Source organism: Triticum aestivum, chromosome 3A (genome assembly GCF_018294505.1).
Source record: "Triticum aestivum cultivar Chinese Spring chromosome 3A, IWGSC CS RefSeq v2.1, whole genome shotgun sequence".
Classification (NCBI taxonomy): domain Eukaryota; kingdom Viridiplantae; phylum Streptophyta; class Magnoliopsida; order Poales; family Poaceae; genus Triticum; species Triticum aestivum.
This window is the reverse complement of record NC_057800.1, coordinates 144570129-144586133: the sequence shown is the minus strand read 5'-3', so window position 1 is coordinate 144586133 and position 16005 is coordinate 144570129.

Here is a 16005-nt window from a genome sequence, read left to right as displayed (position 1 = left end):
TGAATCGCGCGGCCACAGTCGCCGCCTCGCCGCGCCTGCGTGTCCGTCGACGCCTCCATCGTCTTCCTCGTCCACCGGAGGCCTCAGCTGGAGCGGGGGAGCCCCGAATCGCCGGATCCCCTTCGTCCACATCTCCGGCTGCCGCGTTCTTCACCAACTCCGGCGACACCCCTCTGCTGCTACTAAGCCACCAAGGGCCACCGTGCGTGCCGCTAGGTGAGCTGCCTCCTCCCCGCTACCCTCTAGCTCCCCTAGCTCACGCTCTAGCTAGCTCGGTGTCTCGCCCGAGAGCTCACCGCCGCCGGTCACTTCGCCGCCGTGGCCATGGCCTCTGTCGTGCTCGCCTGAGCACGACATCGTACTCCTGATGCTCACAGGAGCCCAACGCGCACGCGCACCCTCCCTCCCGTGCCTCCTAGTGTGTTTCCCATCTGGGGCCCGACCGCGCTGCCGCCAAAGCTCGTCGCCGGCCGTGTTTCCGGCAACCATTTGGTCCAGCGCCACCGCCAAACGACGCGGAATGCCTATGCGGTTCGAACGCAAGTTGTTGCGCGCGATTTGGTGCTTCCTAGCGCGATCCCGATGATGTCCCGAACGACGCCGCTGCCTCTGCTCGTCGCCGGTGCCGATTCCGGCCAAGTCCGGCCATACCACCACCCCCACTCGACGCGGCATCGAGTGGCCGTTCAATTAGACCAAGCTGCGCGCCGAACGACGCCGTGTAGCGAAATCCCGACGAGGCCAGGGTGCCCCCGCCGCGTTCTGACGTTGCCGGCGGCTAAATGCCGGCCGTCGCCTACGTGGTTGGCCTGGGGCCAACCCAGCGCCACTGCCAGTGGGCCCTGCGGGTCCTAGTTGACTGGGTTGACCCAGTCAACTGCTGACGTGGCAGCTACTGCCACTGACGTGCGGGCCCCATGTCTTAAAACAAATAAAAACAATTAGATAAACTGCTAATTAATTAAATAAATTAATTAAAACCTAATCTTTCACTGACTACTGGGCCCTAGCTGCTAATTAACCTATTTAGTTAGTTTTAAAAACTCTGTTAGTACCCTGTCAATGACATGTGGGTCCCACTGGACCCACCTGTCTGGTTTGACTGGTCAACCGACTAGTTGACATGCTGACATCACTATGATGTCATGCCGACGTAATCATTTACTATTCTGGATAATGTTGGATTTAAATAATTAATTAAATTCCTGAAAATGAGTTAAATCTTTAGAAAATCATATCTTTTAACCCGTAACTCGGATGAAAATACTTTCTACATGAAAGTTGCTCAGATCGACGAGACGAATCCGGATACGCAGTCCGTTCGTCCGCCGCACACCCCTAACCTATCGAACCCGCAACTTTCCCCCTCCGGCTCCTCTGCCCGAAAACACGAAACACCGGGGATATTTTCCCGGATGTTTCCCCCCTTAACCGGCATCACCTCATACCACGTTAGGGCCCGCCTAGCATCGTTACTTGTCTTGTCATGCATCGATATGCATCTGTTTACATGGTATTCATTGTTTCTTCCCCCCCTTTTCACTCCGGTAGACTACGAGACCAATGCTGCTGCTGCCCAGTTCGACTACGGAGTTGACGACCCCTCTCTCTTGCCAGAGCAACCAGGCAAGCCCCCCCCTTTGATCACCAGATATCGCCTACTCTTCTCTATATTGCTTGCATTAGAGTAGTGTAGCATGTTACTGCTTTTAGTTAATCCTATACTGCTGCATAGCCTGTCCTTGCTACTACTGTTGTTACCTTTATCTGCTATCCTACTGCTTAGTATAGGATGCTAGTATTTCCATCTGTGGCCCTACATTCTTGTCCGTCTGCTGTGCTATACTATCGGGCCGTGATCACTCGGGAGGTGATCACGGGTATATACTTATACTTATACATGATACATGTGGTGACTAAAGTCGGGTCGGCTTGTGGAGCACCCGCGAGTGATTCACGGATTGGGGGCTGAAAGGACCTTTGTCCCAACGGCCCTCTGGATGGATCTTTGTGGCGGAGCGACGGGGCAGGTTGAGACCGCCTAGGAGAGAGGTGGGCCTGGCCCTGTTCGGCGTTCGCGGATATTTACAACGCTTAACGAGATCTTGGTATTTGATCTGAGTTGGCTACGAGCCTATACGCACTAACCAACTACGTGGGAAAGATATGGGCACTCAGTGTCGTGGTATCAGCCGAAGCACTTCAGACGTCAGCGACGGAGCGGCGCGCGCCGGATTGGACTAGAACGCCTGCTAGGCTAGGTCTGCTTCCGGGCGCCCTCACAACGTGCAGGTGTGCTATGGGCGATGGGCCCAGACCCCTGTGCGCTTAGGTTTAGACCGGCGTGCTGGCCTCTCTGTTGTGCCTAGGTGGGGCTGCGACGTGTTGATCTTCCGCGGCTGGGCATGACCCAGGAAAGTGTGTCCGGCCAAATGGGATCAAACGTGTTGGGTAAGTTGGTGCACCCCTGCAGGGAAGTTAATCTATTCGAATAGCCGTGATCTTCGGTAACAGGACGACTTGGAGTTGTACCTTGACCTTATGACAACTAGAACCGGATACTTAATAAATCACACCCTTCCAAGTGCCAGATACAACCGGTGGTCGCTCTCTCTCAGGGATACAAGGAGGGGATCGCCGGGTAGGATTATTGCTATGTGATGTTACTTGAAGGACTTCAACCTACCCTCTTCTACTTGTTGCAAGATGAAGGTGACCAGAAGCGTAGTCTTCGATAAGACTAGCTATCCCCCTCTTGTTCTGGCATTCTGCAGTTCAGTCCACTGATATGGCCCCTTACACATATATCCATGCATATGTAGTGTAGCTCCTTGCTTGCGAGTACTTTGGATGAGTACTCACGGTTGCCTTGTTCCCCCTTTTCCCCTATCTCTACTCGATTGCTGCAACCAGACGATGGAGCCCAGGAGCCAGACACCACCGTCGATGACGACTACTACACTGGAGGTGCCTACTACTACGTGCAACCCGCTGACGACAACCAGGAGTAGTTAGGAGGATCCCAGGCAGGAGGCCTGCGCCTCTTTCGATATGTATCCCAGTTTGTGCTAGCCTTCTTAAGGCAAACTTGTTTAACTTATGTCTGTACTCAGATATTGTTGCTTCCGCTAACTCGTCTATGATCGAGCACTTGTATTCGAGCCCTCGAGGCCCCTGGCTTGTATTATGATGCTTGTATGACTTATTTATGTTTTAGAGTTGTGTTGTGATATCTTCCCGTGAGTCCTTGATCTTGATCATACACATTTGCGTGCATGATTAGTGTACGATTGAATCGGGGGCGTCAAAATGGTATAGGCTATGTGATGATATTGGAGCTTGGGATTGGAATCGATTGAAATTGGAATTTCACCAAAAAATTTATCCTATGCATCTAGTTCATCGTGATCGGAATTATATATATAATTCTCGGCCTTGTGAAGGAGAAAGTACCGCTCAAGCTTGGGGTAGGCTTAAGTACATGATATATACATGCCCCAATCATGAGCTCTCAAAAGAAATTATCTTACTTTATTTTTATGCTCGGCTTTCTCATGGTAATCAAAACTTGCTTGATTCTTCTTTGACTGGCTTTTTCATGAAGAAAGCTATTGAAATTAGATGGAATCTTCTGGGATGAATTAAATGCAAATCTGGAGATTAGGAACTCGACAAAGGTAATGAGTCAGGTATAACACTTAAGTTCGATCATGTTAAATGTTTCATGGATACCAATGCTTTTCACAAGTTTAGCACTAAATATGGACTTGACTCTGAGATAGCAGCCTCCTTTTCTGAATCTTTTTCTACTCATGTTGATCTCCCTAAGGATAAATGGTTGAAATATCATCCCCCTATTAAACAAAATATTGAGGAACCTACTGTGGTTAAAAAAGAAACCATCATTTACAATGTTGATTCTGTTGTGCCTACTGTTTATATTGAAGAACCACCTTTCCCTGTTAGAATGAAAGAACATACTAAGGTTTCAACCATGGTTAACAAAAGTAATATTAGAGCACCTAGACCCTTTGAACAAATTAAAGTTATACCTAATGTTTCTATGGTTAAAGATCTCTTAGTCGATACTATTGATGGGCATGTCATTTATTTATGTGGTGATGCTGCTAGAATTGCTAAACCTGATTATAAAGATAAGAATAAGCCTGTTGTTGGCATGCATGTTATCTCCGTTAAAATAGGACATCATTTTTATCATGGCTTATGTGATTTGTGTGCTAGTGTTAGTGCTATACCATTTACCTTATATCAAGAATTTATGAATGACACTGCTCCTGCTGAAATAGAAGACATTGATGTTACAATTACGCTTGCTAATAGAGACACTATTACACCACTTGGGATTGTTAGAGATGTTGAAGTCTTGTGTACGAAAATAAAATACCCTACTGATTTTCTAGTTCTTGGTTCTCCACAAGATGATTTTTGTCCCATAATATTTGGTAGACCTTTCTTGAACACTGTTAATGCTAAGATATATTGCGATAAAGAAACTGACAGTGTCAATTTTGGTAATGTATCTCAAGAGTTAAATTTTTCCAAGTTTCGTAGACATTCTCATGATAAAGAATTGCCTAGTAAGGATGAAATAGTTGGTCTTGCTTCTATTGCCTAGTAAGGATGAAATAATTTGCATCTTTGTGCGATTTGTTCAAACTTTTGTGTAGTGCACCCAAAATAAAGTAACATCCCCGATGCAATATTCTAGGTGCACTTCACAAAACAATCTTAGAAAATAGTGATTTGTGCAGTACACTAAAAGGCCACAACAATTTTTGTCCATGTAGGAAAATGAAATACCCTACTGATCAATGTAGCGGAAGAAGAAGTAGATAGTGATGAAGCGATACGAATCCCACAACTAGGTTATACCTCCCCACTGCGGGTATTTCTCAAGGATGATCTGGTGATCAATTTGCTGAAATTACAACACCACTGGGGTATACATGCATATTGTACTATAGGTATTGCAGCACTTTGTAGACCATCGTGAATGGCAGCAGAGACAACTAGAGGGAGGGAGCTATGCATGGTACACTCTAGGAGGAGGGGCACCTTGGGCTTGGTGTGAATCTAGGGGTGTGCCTCCATCTATTCATAGGTGGAGGGACATATGACATGGGGGTGGAAACTCTCCCCTAGGGTTCCGCCAAACTAGGAGGTGGAGTCATCCAAGGACTCCCCTCTGGTTGTCTTGCCCCCTCCCCCCAAGGAAACCCTTTGGTTTCGTTCAATACGGCCCACGTGGGCTTTGCCCCTTATCCCACCAGAAGGAAATCCCACTATGAACCTTTTGGTGGCTTTTGGGCCTTTTACTACATTACCTGGTACTTCTGGGACACTACCGGGACCTCCCAGAACATGTGAGGGAACACTTTCGGAGCTCATTCGTTTGTTCTCCATTATCTCCTAGTTCTCTTACATACCACTTGTCATAAAGCGTGTGATCCTAGAGGTTCGATAATATGTGGACATGTTTGGAACATCTTCTAGTCAGTACTTAGTAGCGAGATCTAGCCACCCATAACAATTCCCATATATCAATGAAGATCTTTATTGCATGAACCTTCTGTTATAGTATACAATTAGTTTTCTTCACAAAGCGTTACAAAATCCGAGGAAAAACTTTTACGGTATCCCCGTGATCAACACTTTAATCACTACACTTGTTGATCGTCGTTACCTGTTTGTACTATTTTCTCATTTACATATTTCTATCTCCCCATGACTAACATCTTAGTGACTGTGCTTGGACAAGTGATGATGGATATCGTAATACTGAATGGGCCCAGAATGTATCTCTCCATCGCTAGAGGAACAAATTCTATTCTTGACATATGAAACACCATAACATACTTTTTTGACATACCTGAAAGTTACCTTTATAATCACCCAATTGCGGAGTGATGTTTGGCAGCCCCAGAGACCGCAGTAACCATTTGATATCCGGGTGTACAATATTCTAATGGTTTAAGGAAGTAAGTAAATGTTAACAATTTATATGAAAATACCGACAACATATTGATGACGTGATCTCATAGTATTTTATAAATTGGGCCCACCCAACACCATCGTTGCCCTAATAACGTGTTCTCATTATTGTTGACATCCTTGTTACAATAACAATGCCCATGGTTAGGAAAACCGAACCATCAATAATACTTGAGCTAGTCCAGAGGCTTGATTAGGGATCAAAATGGTGTTTACATTTCTACACATACAAATAGGTTTTCCTCTAAATCTCACATTCAAGGACCATTGCAATTATTACATAGAAATATAAAATTTATTATGAACATGGAAATACGATAATAACAACTTTATTATTGACTTTAGGTCCTATTTCCAACAGTCCATAACATTGTTCACACGAAATAAAGAACATGTTCATCTGGTGTACTTAATAGTCAAACACATATAGTAATAGCCATATATCTTTTTTCTATGTTTAAATGAATGGGCAAAAGAATTGAAGTTAACCCAGAACACTTACATTGAAGTTTAGTGTTGATGTGGAGACGGACAACAAATACAATACAAAGTAGGTATTACTTGCCTCATCCAACAAATTCACTGGAGAATAAATCCAAAAGACTACTCCTTTACCATGAATGGCACGCGGTTTTTCTCCGAATGGATTCTTTGGTTGCAAGACTGTGTCCTTACACAGTTGATACAACAAAAGAATCCAGTTGGAGAGAGGGTAATACAAACGACAGTGAGCTGAACAATTTGTCAAAGTAATTATCTTTGGAAACCATGTGGGTAAAAGTACTAGGACATATATAGTTTGAGATTTTTCATCGTTGGTGATATACGAATAGAACATGCATAGTTAAGCTTACAAGTTTAGGCATATGCTAGTTATTTCATCCTACATATTGTCTATGGGGCTGACCATTGATTTCATTAAGTAGTGGCTCTGAGTAACTCTTGTCTTCTTATCTCTCATGTGAAAAGAGGAGATAAGGGGGACCATGTTAAAATTGCTTAAAAATACATGGATTGAGATAGCATGTCTCCTAATTCCTAGAGGGAATCAAAACACTTCGGGTAAGAAGACTAGCCCATGGTCATGTTGGCGTGACAGCAAGGGAAAATAGCGTGGAGAAGGGCCTCAAAGCACTGTGTTTGACACCACAGGAAATTTTCCATTAGATCAGACTGGATTATTATTTTCCTGTGAAACACAAAGTGTAGGAACCAAATTCTTGACTCCTTTCCCATTCCTAAGTTTCACAGGGCCCCAAGGAAAAAATTTGTATTCTAAGTCACATCCTTTGATATTCCTACAAGATTCTATGTTCCGGACGACCCCTTAGTTGTCATGATTTCGTATGTTAAGATTGTTCAACACAATAGCTTCATCGTTAGCTATATGATCCACATGTAATAGATGAAATTTCTTGACAAATGTGGTCACCATTGTATTGTCCATTTTATATGTGACGCCTTTTTTGTAGCCTAAGTGTCGGGGGGATAAACCCCAGGCAGGCAACGGAACTCGGATCCTTTTCAAAAACAACGGGGCCAGCAACAACCCTCAAGCCGGCTCACGCCTTGCCGGGTCGCTCGACCTGGCCCTGACGGCCGGTGCAAGGCAGCCAAACCCAGTGCACCAAGACATCTTCAACAAGCCAGCTTCCCCTTAGCGTGTTCTCCAACCCGGTCGTGGGTCAGCTCCCGTCCTAGCCTGGCCGTACGATGGGACGAGTATTCAATCAAGAGATGAGCAAGGCAACAGTTCCCCTCCCATGCCTCTAGTCAGTCGAGGCGTGGCAATAGTGCCTCACCTACTTGCTGACTAGGGCCGGCGTGGCTACAGTGCGCCCGTTGTCACTACTAACGCCAGCAAGCGGCAACCTGACGGAACGCCACTATAGCGGACTCGACCCGGCCACTCCCTGACGATCGACAAGACGGCAAATAGTGCCCTACATCTGGCGGGTCCCGCGCCCGGAGAACCCGGCGAGCCCTGTCACCCGGCGGGTCCTAGCGCCAGCTTCCCGGATGATGACAACCCGACCCCATGGCCTTGTAACATTACCATTGTACCCCTATGGGGTTGACCTATAAAACCCCCCAAGAGGCCTCCATGCAAGGGGTGAAGAGATTCGATCAGTAGAACACACACACAGAGAGGGAGCAGCCTAAGCCCTGGCCTGCCTTCCTTCCTCCATGATACAGCTCAAGGAGCAACTCTGTACTATCACACATAAACCACACTCGGTAGGACTAGGGGTGTTATCTATCCGGAGAGCCCCAAACCTGGGTTTGTCTTGCATCCCGCGCTCGCTCATGCCGACCTCGCCTTTGGAGCCCACCAGTGCCCTCGAGCCTCCTCCTCTCTTTAGCCATCCCTTGGCATCTGCCGTGCGCCCACCACGATAGTTGGTGCCTACCGTGGGGTAGCTCGAGGTCCTGGCCGGGAGCATGCTTCGGACGCGGCTCCTCTCCGACTCCGACGAGCCCGTCAAGCTGGCGGTCGACATCATCAACGCACTCGCCGCCTCCTTCGCCGCGCTACGCATCTTCGATGCACCTGCAACCGACGAGTACCCCAGTGAGGTACTTGAATTTTCCAACCCCCCCCCCCTTTCCCTCGGCGGCAACACTCATGCCGGGGCAATGGACCTCTGCGTGGAGGTCTTCGTCACCGACACCGGCGCTTCTTCCTTGTCGAGCGTGTCAAGGAAGGCCGCCGAAGCCAAGGCCGCAGCGGAACGGGCTGACTCGCCCAACCCACCGCGTGCCACGATGCAGAGCCTTTGCGTCCCCATCGACACCGACATCAACATCTCCAGCGTCATCGAGGCACGGACTCGGTTCGAGGAGGACCGCCAGCGCCTGCTGGACCTCACCGAGACACTCACCGCCACACAGCGTCACCTGGACTCCGCTCAGCTGGAGCGCAACACCGCCTACGGCTTCACGTCGGACGTGCCCAAGCCAAGCCGGGTCGCCGACATGTGGGCCTAGGGCGGCATGAACGGACACGCCTTCGGCGACCTCCCGCCCGTCTATGAGACTCTCGTGAAGAACATGTGCTCCGCCCAGGCGGCTGCGATCGGCTTGGATCAGCTCGTGGGTGAAGAGCTAAAGGATCGCCTCAAGCGGGTGAACGACCTCCTCGACGCGGCTAACGCATAGCAGAACCACCTCAACCAGCTCACCAAGCCGGCGGATCTGGCTCCCTCCGCGACAATGGGCCCGGCGATCATCAGAACACAACATCTTCGCCACCTGGCGAGGCGCACTCCGGCCACACCCGGACTCGGCGCAACCCCGCCCCGACGACTGCCGGCGCCTTGGGCGACGAGCCGGCCTTGGAAGATCGATGCCGGCTTGATCGCCCTCTCCAGCCCGGCCGACGTCCGACTACAGTCGACCCGGCGGCCGTGGCGCGGTCACCAGCTGGCTGGGCCCCCGCGCCATCGACGACACTGACTCCCGTCACCGCCTCAACCGACTTGCCCTCTCCCAGGAGCTGGAGGAGAGCGGTCCTGTCGGCCCGGCGTGTTTCGGTCCACGCATCTGAGACGAGCCCTTTACTAAAGGGTTCCCGCTCCCCCGTGACACCCCCAAGTACAACGGCACCATGAAGCCGGAAGAATGGCTCACCGACTACACCACCGCCATCGGCATCGCCGGCGGCAACCACCACCTCGCCGTGCGTTACGCGCCGCTCATGCTCCAAGGATCGGCTCACACGTGGCTGAACAGCCTGCCGATGGGCAGCATCAATGCGTGGGTCGATCTCGAGCAAGCTTTCATGCGCACCTTCACTGGCACCTACAAACGACCTGTCTGTCCCTGCCAGCTCGCCATGTGCATGCGGGGACTGACGGAAACCAGCTGCGAGTACCTCGCACGCTGGAGCGATCTCCGGAACAGTTGCGAGGGCGTCCACGAAATCCAAGAAATCTAGTACTTCATCAACGGCTGTCGGGATGGCACCCTTCTCAAGCACAAGTTCCTGCGCTCCGAGCCAGCCACCTTGGTCGTGCTCATGGTAACGGCGGATAGGTACACCAACGCCGACTCTGCCATGAAGATACATGTGGCACTGGATGAAGCCGGAAAAGCGAAGCCAGTTCCCCCTCCGAAGCCTACCGGCGAAGGAAGTCGGCGGCAGCACAACCAGCAGAACAACAAGCGCAAGGCCGACCAACCGGCCCAATGCTATGACAACCGGCTCTTTGCGGCCGCTGAGCACGCGCCCATGACCGACCCGGCCGCCAAGCACCGGAAGACCGGCAAAATGGTGTGGCAGCCCGCCATGAGTTGCGAGGAGATGCTCGACGCTCGCTGCAAGCACCACAGCGGCGCAAGACTGTCCACGCACATGCTTCGGCAGTGTGCCATCACCATGCGCATCATGAGGGGTGACGTCCCGCCTCCTCCGGCCCTGGCGCCAAGAGTGGGGTAGCCGCCTCTCCCTCCTCCGGCCTCGGCGCCAAGAGCGGGGTAGCCGCCTCCCCCTCCTGCACTGCCCCCGGCCGGCGGCGTGATGCGCGATGACTCCTACCTGGCCCAGAACGCGACCTACGTCTTCTTCACCAGCCTCGGTGATGACAAGCGCATCGAGCATCTGCTTCGGTAGGAGGTGAACGCCATCATCCAGGCCAAGCCAGAGTACATGCATTGGTTAGAGCGCCCGGTCACATGGGCCTGGGAAGACCACCCGGCTGTCATGCCGAGTCCGGGTGGCTACGCCCTCGTCCTCAACCCCACCATCGTCGAACCTCGGCGTACCTGCAAGTTCTCTCGAGTCCTCATCAACGGTGACAGCAGCATCAACATCCTCTATCGCGACACCATGACCAAGCTTGGCCTCGAGGCCAAAGACCTGGAGGCGACCTGGATGATCTTCCACGGCATCGTCCCCGGCCTCTCCTGTTCTCCAATCGGTCGGATCTGGCTCGACGTCTTGTTCGGCTATAGTGACCATTTTCGATGCAAGCCGCTCTGGTTCGAGGTAGTGGATCTGACCAGCGCGTACCATGCACTGCTGGGCCGGCCCGCGCTCGCCAAATTCATGGCGGTCCCCCACTACGCCTACCTGAAGATGAAGTTGTCGGATCCGAAGGGCCTCATCACCATCACTGGTGACTATCGCAAATCCTTGGAGTGCGCCCGGGATGGTGCCAAGCTGGCTGAGTCGCTGGTCATAGCCGAGGAGCGGCGCCAGCTCGACCGGATCGTCGCCCTGGCCAGTGAGACGTCGGCCGCACCAATCCCGGCCGAGGAGCCGACCGACGAGGTCTCGTTCAAGCCCTTCAAGGAGACCAACAAGGTGAAGCTGAACCCGGAAGACCCCAGCTGCAGCAAGTACGTTGTTGTGGGCACCCACCTCGACAGCAAATAGGAAGGCAAGCTCGTCGACTTCCTCCGTGAGAATCGGGATATTTTGGCATGGACCCCAAAGGACATGCCGGGTATCCCGAGGAAGTACACCGCACACAAACTCCTTGTCCGCAAGGGCGCCAAGCCTGTTCGTCAACCCCTGCGACGTTTTCTGAAGAGAAGAGAAGAAACATCGATGAAGAGGTCGCCAAGATTTTGGCGGCCGGCTTCATCATGGAAGTGTTTCACCCCGAGTGGCTGGTTAACCCAATCCTCATCCTAAAGAAGAACAGGACCTGGCACATGTGTATCGATTACACCAGCCTGAACAAGGCCTGCCCCAAGGACCCGTTCGCCCTCCCGTGGATCGACCAAGTCATCGACTCCACTGCCGGTTGTGAGCTCCTGTCCTTCCTGGATGCTTACTCCGGCTATCATCAGATCAAGTTGGACCCGACCGACACACTAAAGACGTCCTTCATCATGCCCTTTGGGGCATATTGCTACATCACCATGTCTTTCGGCCTGAAGAATGCCGGCGCCACCTTCTAGCGCTGCATGCAGAAATGCCTGCTGCCGCAACTCGGCTGCAACATCCACGTCTATGTGGACGACATCGTGGTGAAGACCAAGCAGCACCTCATGCTCTTCGACGACCTGAGGGAAACCTTCGCCAACCTGCGCGAATACAAGGTCAAGCTCAACCCAGAGAAATGCGTTTTTGGCCTCCCAGCCGGAAAGCTACTCGGCTTCCTCGTCTCGGAGAGAAGCATTAAGGCAAACCCGGAGAAAATCAAGGCCATCGAGCGCATGCGCAAGCAAGCTCGGCTGCGCGATGTCTAGAAGTTCGCCGGCTCCTTGGCCTCGGTCAGCCGGTTTCTCAGCCGGCTGGGCGAGAGGGCTTTGCCCCTGTATCAGCTGATGAAGAGGACGACGCTGTTCAAGTGGAACGACCAGGCGGATGAAGCTTTCAGGGACCTCAAGCGCATGCTCTCCACCGCGATCGTCCTGGCCACACCAGCCGAGAAGGAGCCGATGCTGCTCTAAATTACCGCAACCTTGCGATCGGTCAGTACGGTGATGGCGGTCGAGCGACCAGAAAAGGGCAAGATCCAGGTTGTCCAGCATCCTGTCTACTATCAGAGCGAGGTGCTCGCCGCCTCCAAGTAGAACTAACCGCACTACCAGAAGATGTGTTAGTGCGTGTACTTCACCGCCAAGAAATTGAAGCAGTACTTCCAAGAGCACGTTGTTACTGTGGTCAACATGGCCCCCCTCAGCGAGATCATTGGGTGCCGAGATGCCACTGGCCAGGTAGCCAAGTGGCCGCTCGAGCTAGCCGGACACACCATCCTCTACGAGCCTTGCACTACGATCAAGTCCCGAGCTCTGGCCGACTTCCTCGTCGACTGGACCGAGACCCAGTACCTGCTGCCACCACCAGATTCAACGCATTGGTGCATGCACTTCGATGGCTCAAAGATGTGCCTCGGCCAAGGGACCGGCATTGTGCTGTCTTCCCCGAAGAGCGGCCGGCTCAAGTACGTGCTCCAGATCCTCTTCATCGCCTCCAATAACGTCGCCGAGTATGAAGCCCTTGTGCATGGCCTCTGGCTCGCCAAGGAACTCGGCATCCAGCACATCCTGTGCTACGGCGACTCAGATTTGGTGGTGGAGCAATGCTCCGGCAAGTGGGACGCCCGCGACCCCAACATGGCAAGCTACCGCTTCCTCGTCCAGAAGTTGTCTGGATTCTTCGCAGGATGCGAGTTCCTCCATGTCCCACGCACGGAAAATGAGGCCGCCGACACGCTCACCAAGATCACCTCATCACGGCAGTCCATTCCATCGGGCGTCTTCCTCGAGCACCTACGCAAGCCGTCTGTCAAACCGTCTCCGGACTCCGAGTCCATCTACGTCCCGGACGACTCGTCTGCACCTCAACCCGGCCCGGGGGCTGTCGAACCCAGCCCGACCACCATCATCCTCAACCCGGCCGCCGCCATCATCAACCCGGCCGCCGCCGTCCCTGACCCGGGGGCTACCGGCCCCGGTTCGGGGGCTGCCGCCTCGGAACCCGTCATGGTGGCCATCTTCGCCGTAGTGACGGCTCCCTCATGGGCCCTGCCCATACCAGAGTTTCTGGAAAATGGGATCCTCCCCATGGACGAGACCGAGGTCCAGCAAGTGCAGCGTCGGGCGTCCGCCTACAGCATCATCAACAACAAGCTCGTCAAGGGCAGCTCCACCGGCATGTTCCAGCGCTGCGTCAAGCAAGACAGGGGCATTGAGATCCTCCTCGATATACACCAGGGAGAGTGCGGGCACCATGCCGCCTCGCGGTCCCTCGTGGCCAAGGCTTTCTTGTTGGGGAACATAGTAATTTCAAAAAAATTCCAATGCACACGCAAGATCTATCATGGTGATGCATAGCAACGAGAGGGGAAGAGTGTTGTCCACGTACCCTCGTAGACTATAAGCGGAAGCGTTATGACAACACGGTCGATGTAGTCGAATGTCTTCACGATGTGACCGATCCTAGCACCGAAGGTACGGCACCTCCGCGATCTGCACACGCTCAGCTCGGAGACATCCCGCGAACTCTAGATCCAGCTGAGTGCGGAGGGAGAGTTTCGTCAGCACGACGGCGTGATGACGGTGATGATGAAGCTACCGGAACAGGGCTTCGCCTAAGCACTGCAATGATATGACAGAGGTGGATTATGGTGGAGGGGGACAACGCACATGGCTAAGAAATTTGTCAACTTGTGTGTCTATGGGGTGCCCCCTCCCCCGTGTATAAAGGAGTGTCGTTTTCCCCGAAGAGGAAGGGATGATGCAACAAAGTAGCATAAGTATTTCCCTCAGTTTTTGATAACCAAGGTATCAATCCAGTAGGTGGCTACGCGTGAGTCCCTCGTACCTTCACAAAACAAATTAATCCTCGCAACCAACGCAAATAGGGTTGTCAATCCCTATGAGGCCATGTACGAGAGTGAGATCTGATAGATACGATAAAGATATTATTTTTTGTATTTTTATGACAAAGATGCAAAGTAAAATAAAGGCAAAGTAAATAGCGAAGTAGTAGAAGAACAATATGATAAAGATAGACCCAGGGGCCATAGGATTCACTAGTGGCTTCTCTCGAGAGCATAAGTATTATACGGTGGGTGAACAAATTACTATTGAGCAACTCACAGAATTGAGCATAATTATGAGAATATCTAGGCACGATCATGTATATAGGCATCACGTCCGAGACAAGTAGACCGACTGCTGCCTGCATCTACTACTATTACTCCACTCATCGACCGCTATCCAGCATGCATCTAGACTATTAAGTTAAAAACAGTGTAATGCCTTAAGCAAGATGACATGATGTAGAGGGATAGACTCATGCAATATGAAGAAAACCCCATCTTGTTATCCTCGATGGCAACAATACAATACGTGCCTTGCTGCCCTTACTATCACCGGGAAAGGACACCGCAAGATTGGACCCAAAGCTAAGCACTTCTCCCATTGCAAGAAAGATCAATCCAGTAGGCCAAACCAAACTGATAATTCGACGAGACTTGCAAAGATAACCAATCATACATAAAAGAATTCAGAGAAGATTCAAATATTGTTCATAGATAGACTTGATCATAAACCCAGGATTCATCGGTCTCAACAAACACACCACAAAAATAAGATTACATCGAATAGTTCTCCACAAGAGAGGGGCAGAACATTGTATTGAGATCCAAAAAGAGAGAAGAAGCCATCTAGCTACTAATTATGGACCCGTAGGTCTAAGATGAACTACTCACACTTCATCGGAGGGGCTATGGTGTTGATGTAGAAGCCCTCCGTGATCGATGCCCCCTCCGGCGGAGCTCCGGAACAGGCCCCAAGATGGGATCTCGTGGATACAGAAAGTTACGGCGGTGGAATAAGGGTTTTGGCTCCTGCTCTGATCGTTTGGGGGTACGTGGATATATATAGGAGGATGAAGTACGCCGGTGGAGCAACAGGGGGCCCACGAGGGTGGGAGCGCGCCTCGTAGGGTAGGGCGCGCCCCCCTACCTCGTGGCCTCCTATTATGTGCCTTGGCGTAGGGTCCAAGTCTCTCGGGTCTTATCTGTTGAGAAAATCATGTTCCCAAAGGTTTCATTCCGTTTGGACTCCGTTTGATATTCCTTTTCTTCGAAACCCTAAAACAGGCAAAAACAACAATTTTGGGCTGGGCCTCTGGTTAATAGGTTAGTCCCAAAAATAATATAAAAGTGGATAATAAAGCCCAATAATGTCTAAAACAGTAGATAATATAGCATGGAGAAATAAAAAATTATAGATACGTTGGAGACGTATCAAGCATCCCCAAGCTTAATTCCTGCTCGTCCTCAAGTAGGTAAATGATAAAAACAGAATTTGTGATGCGGAGTGCTACTTGGCATAATTTTAATGTAATTCTTCTTGATCGTGGTATGAATATTCAGATCCAAAAGATTCAAGACAAAAGTTCATATTGACATAAAAGTAATAATACTTCAAGCATACTAACTAAGCAATTATGTCTTCTCAAAATAACATGGCCAAAGAAAGTTCATCCCTACAAAATCATATGGTTTAGTCATGTTTCATTTTCGTCAC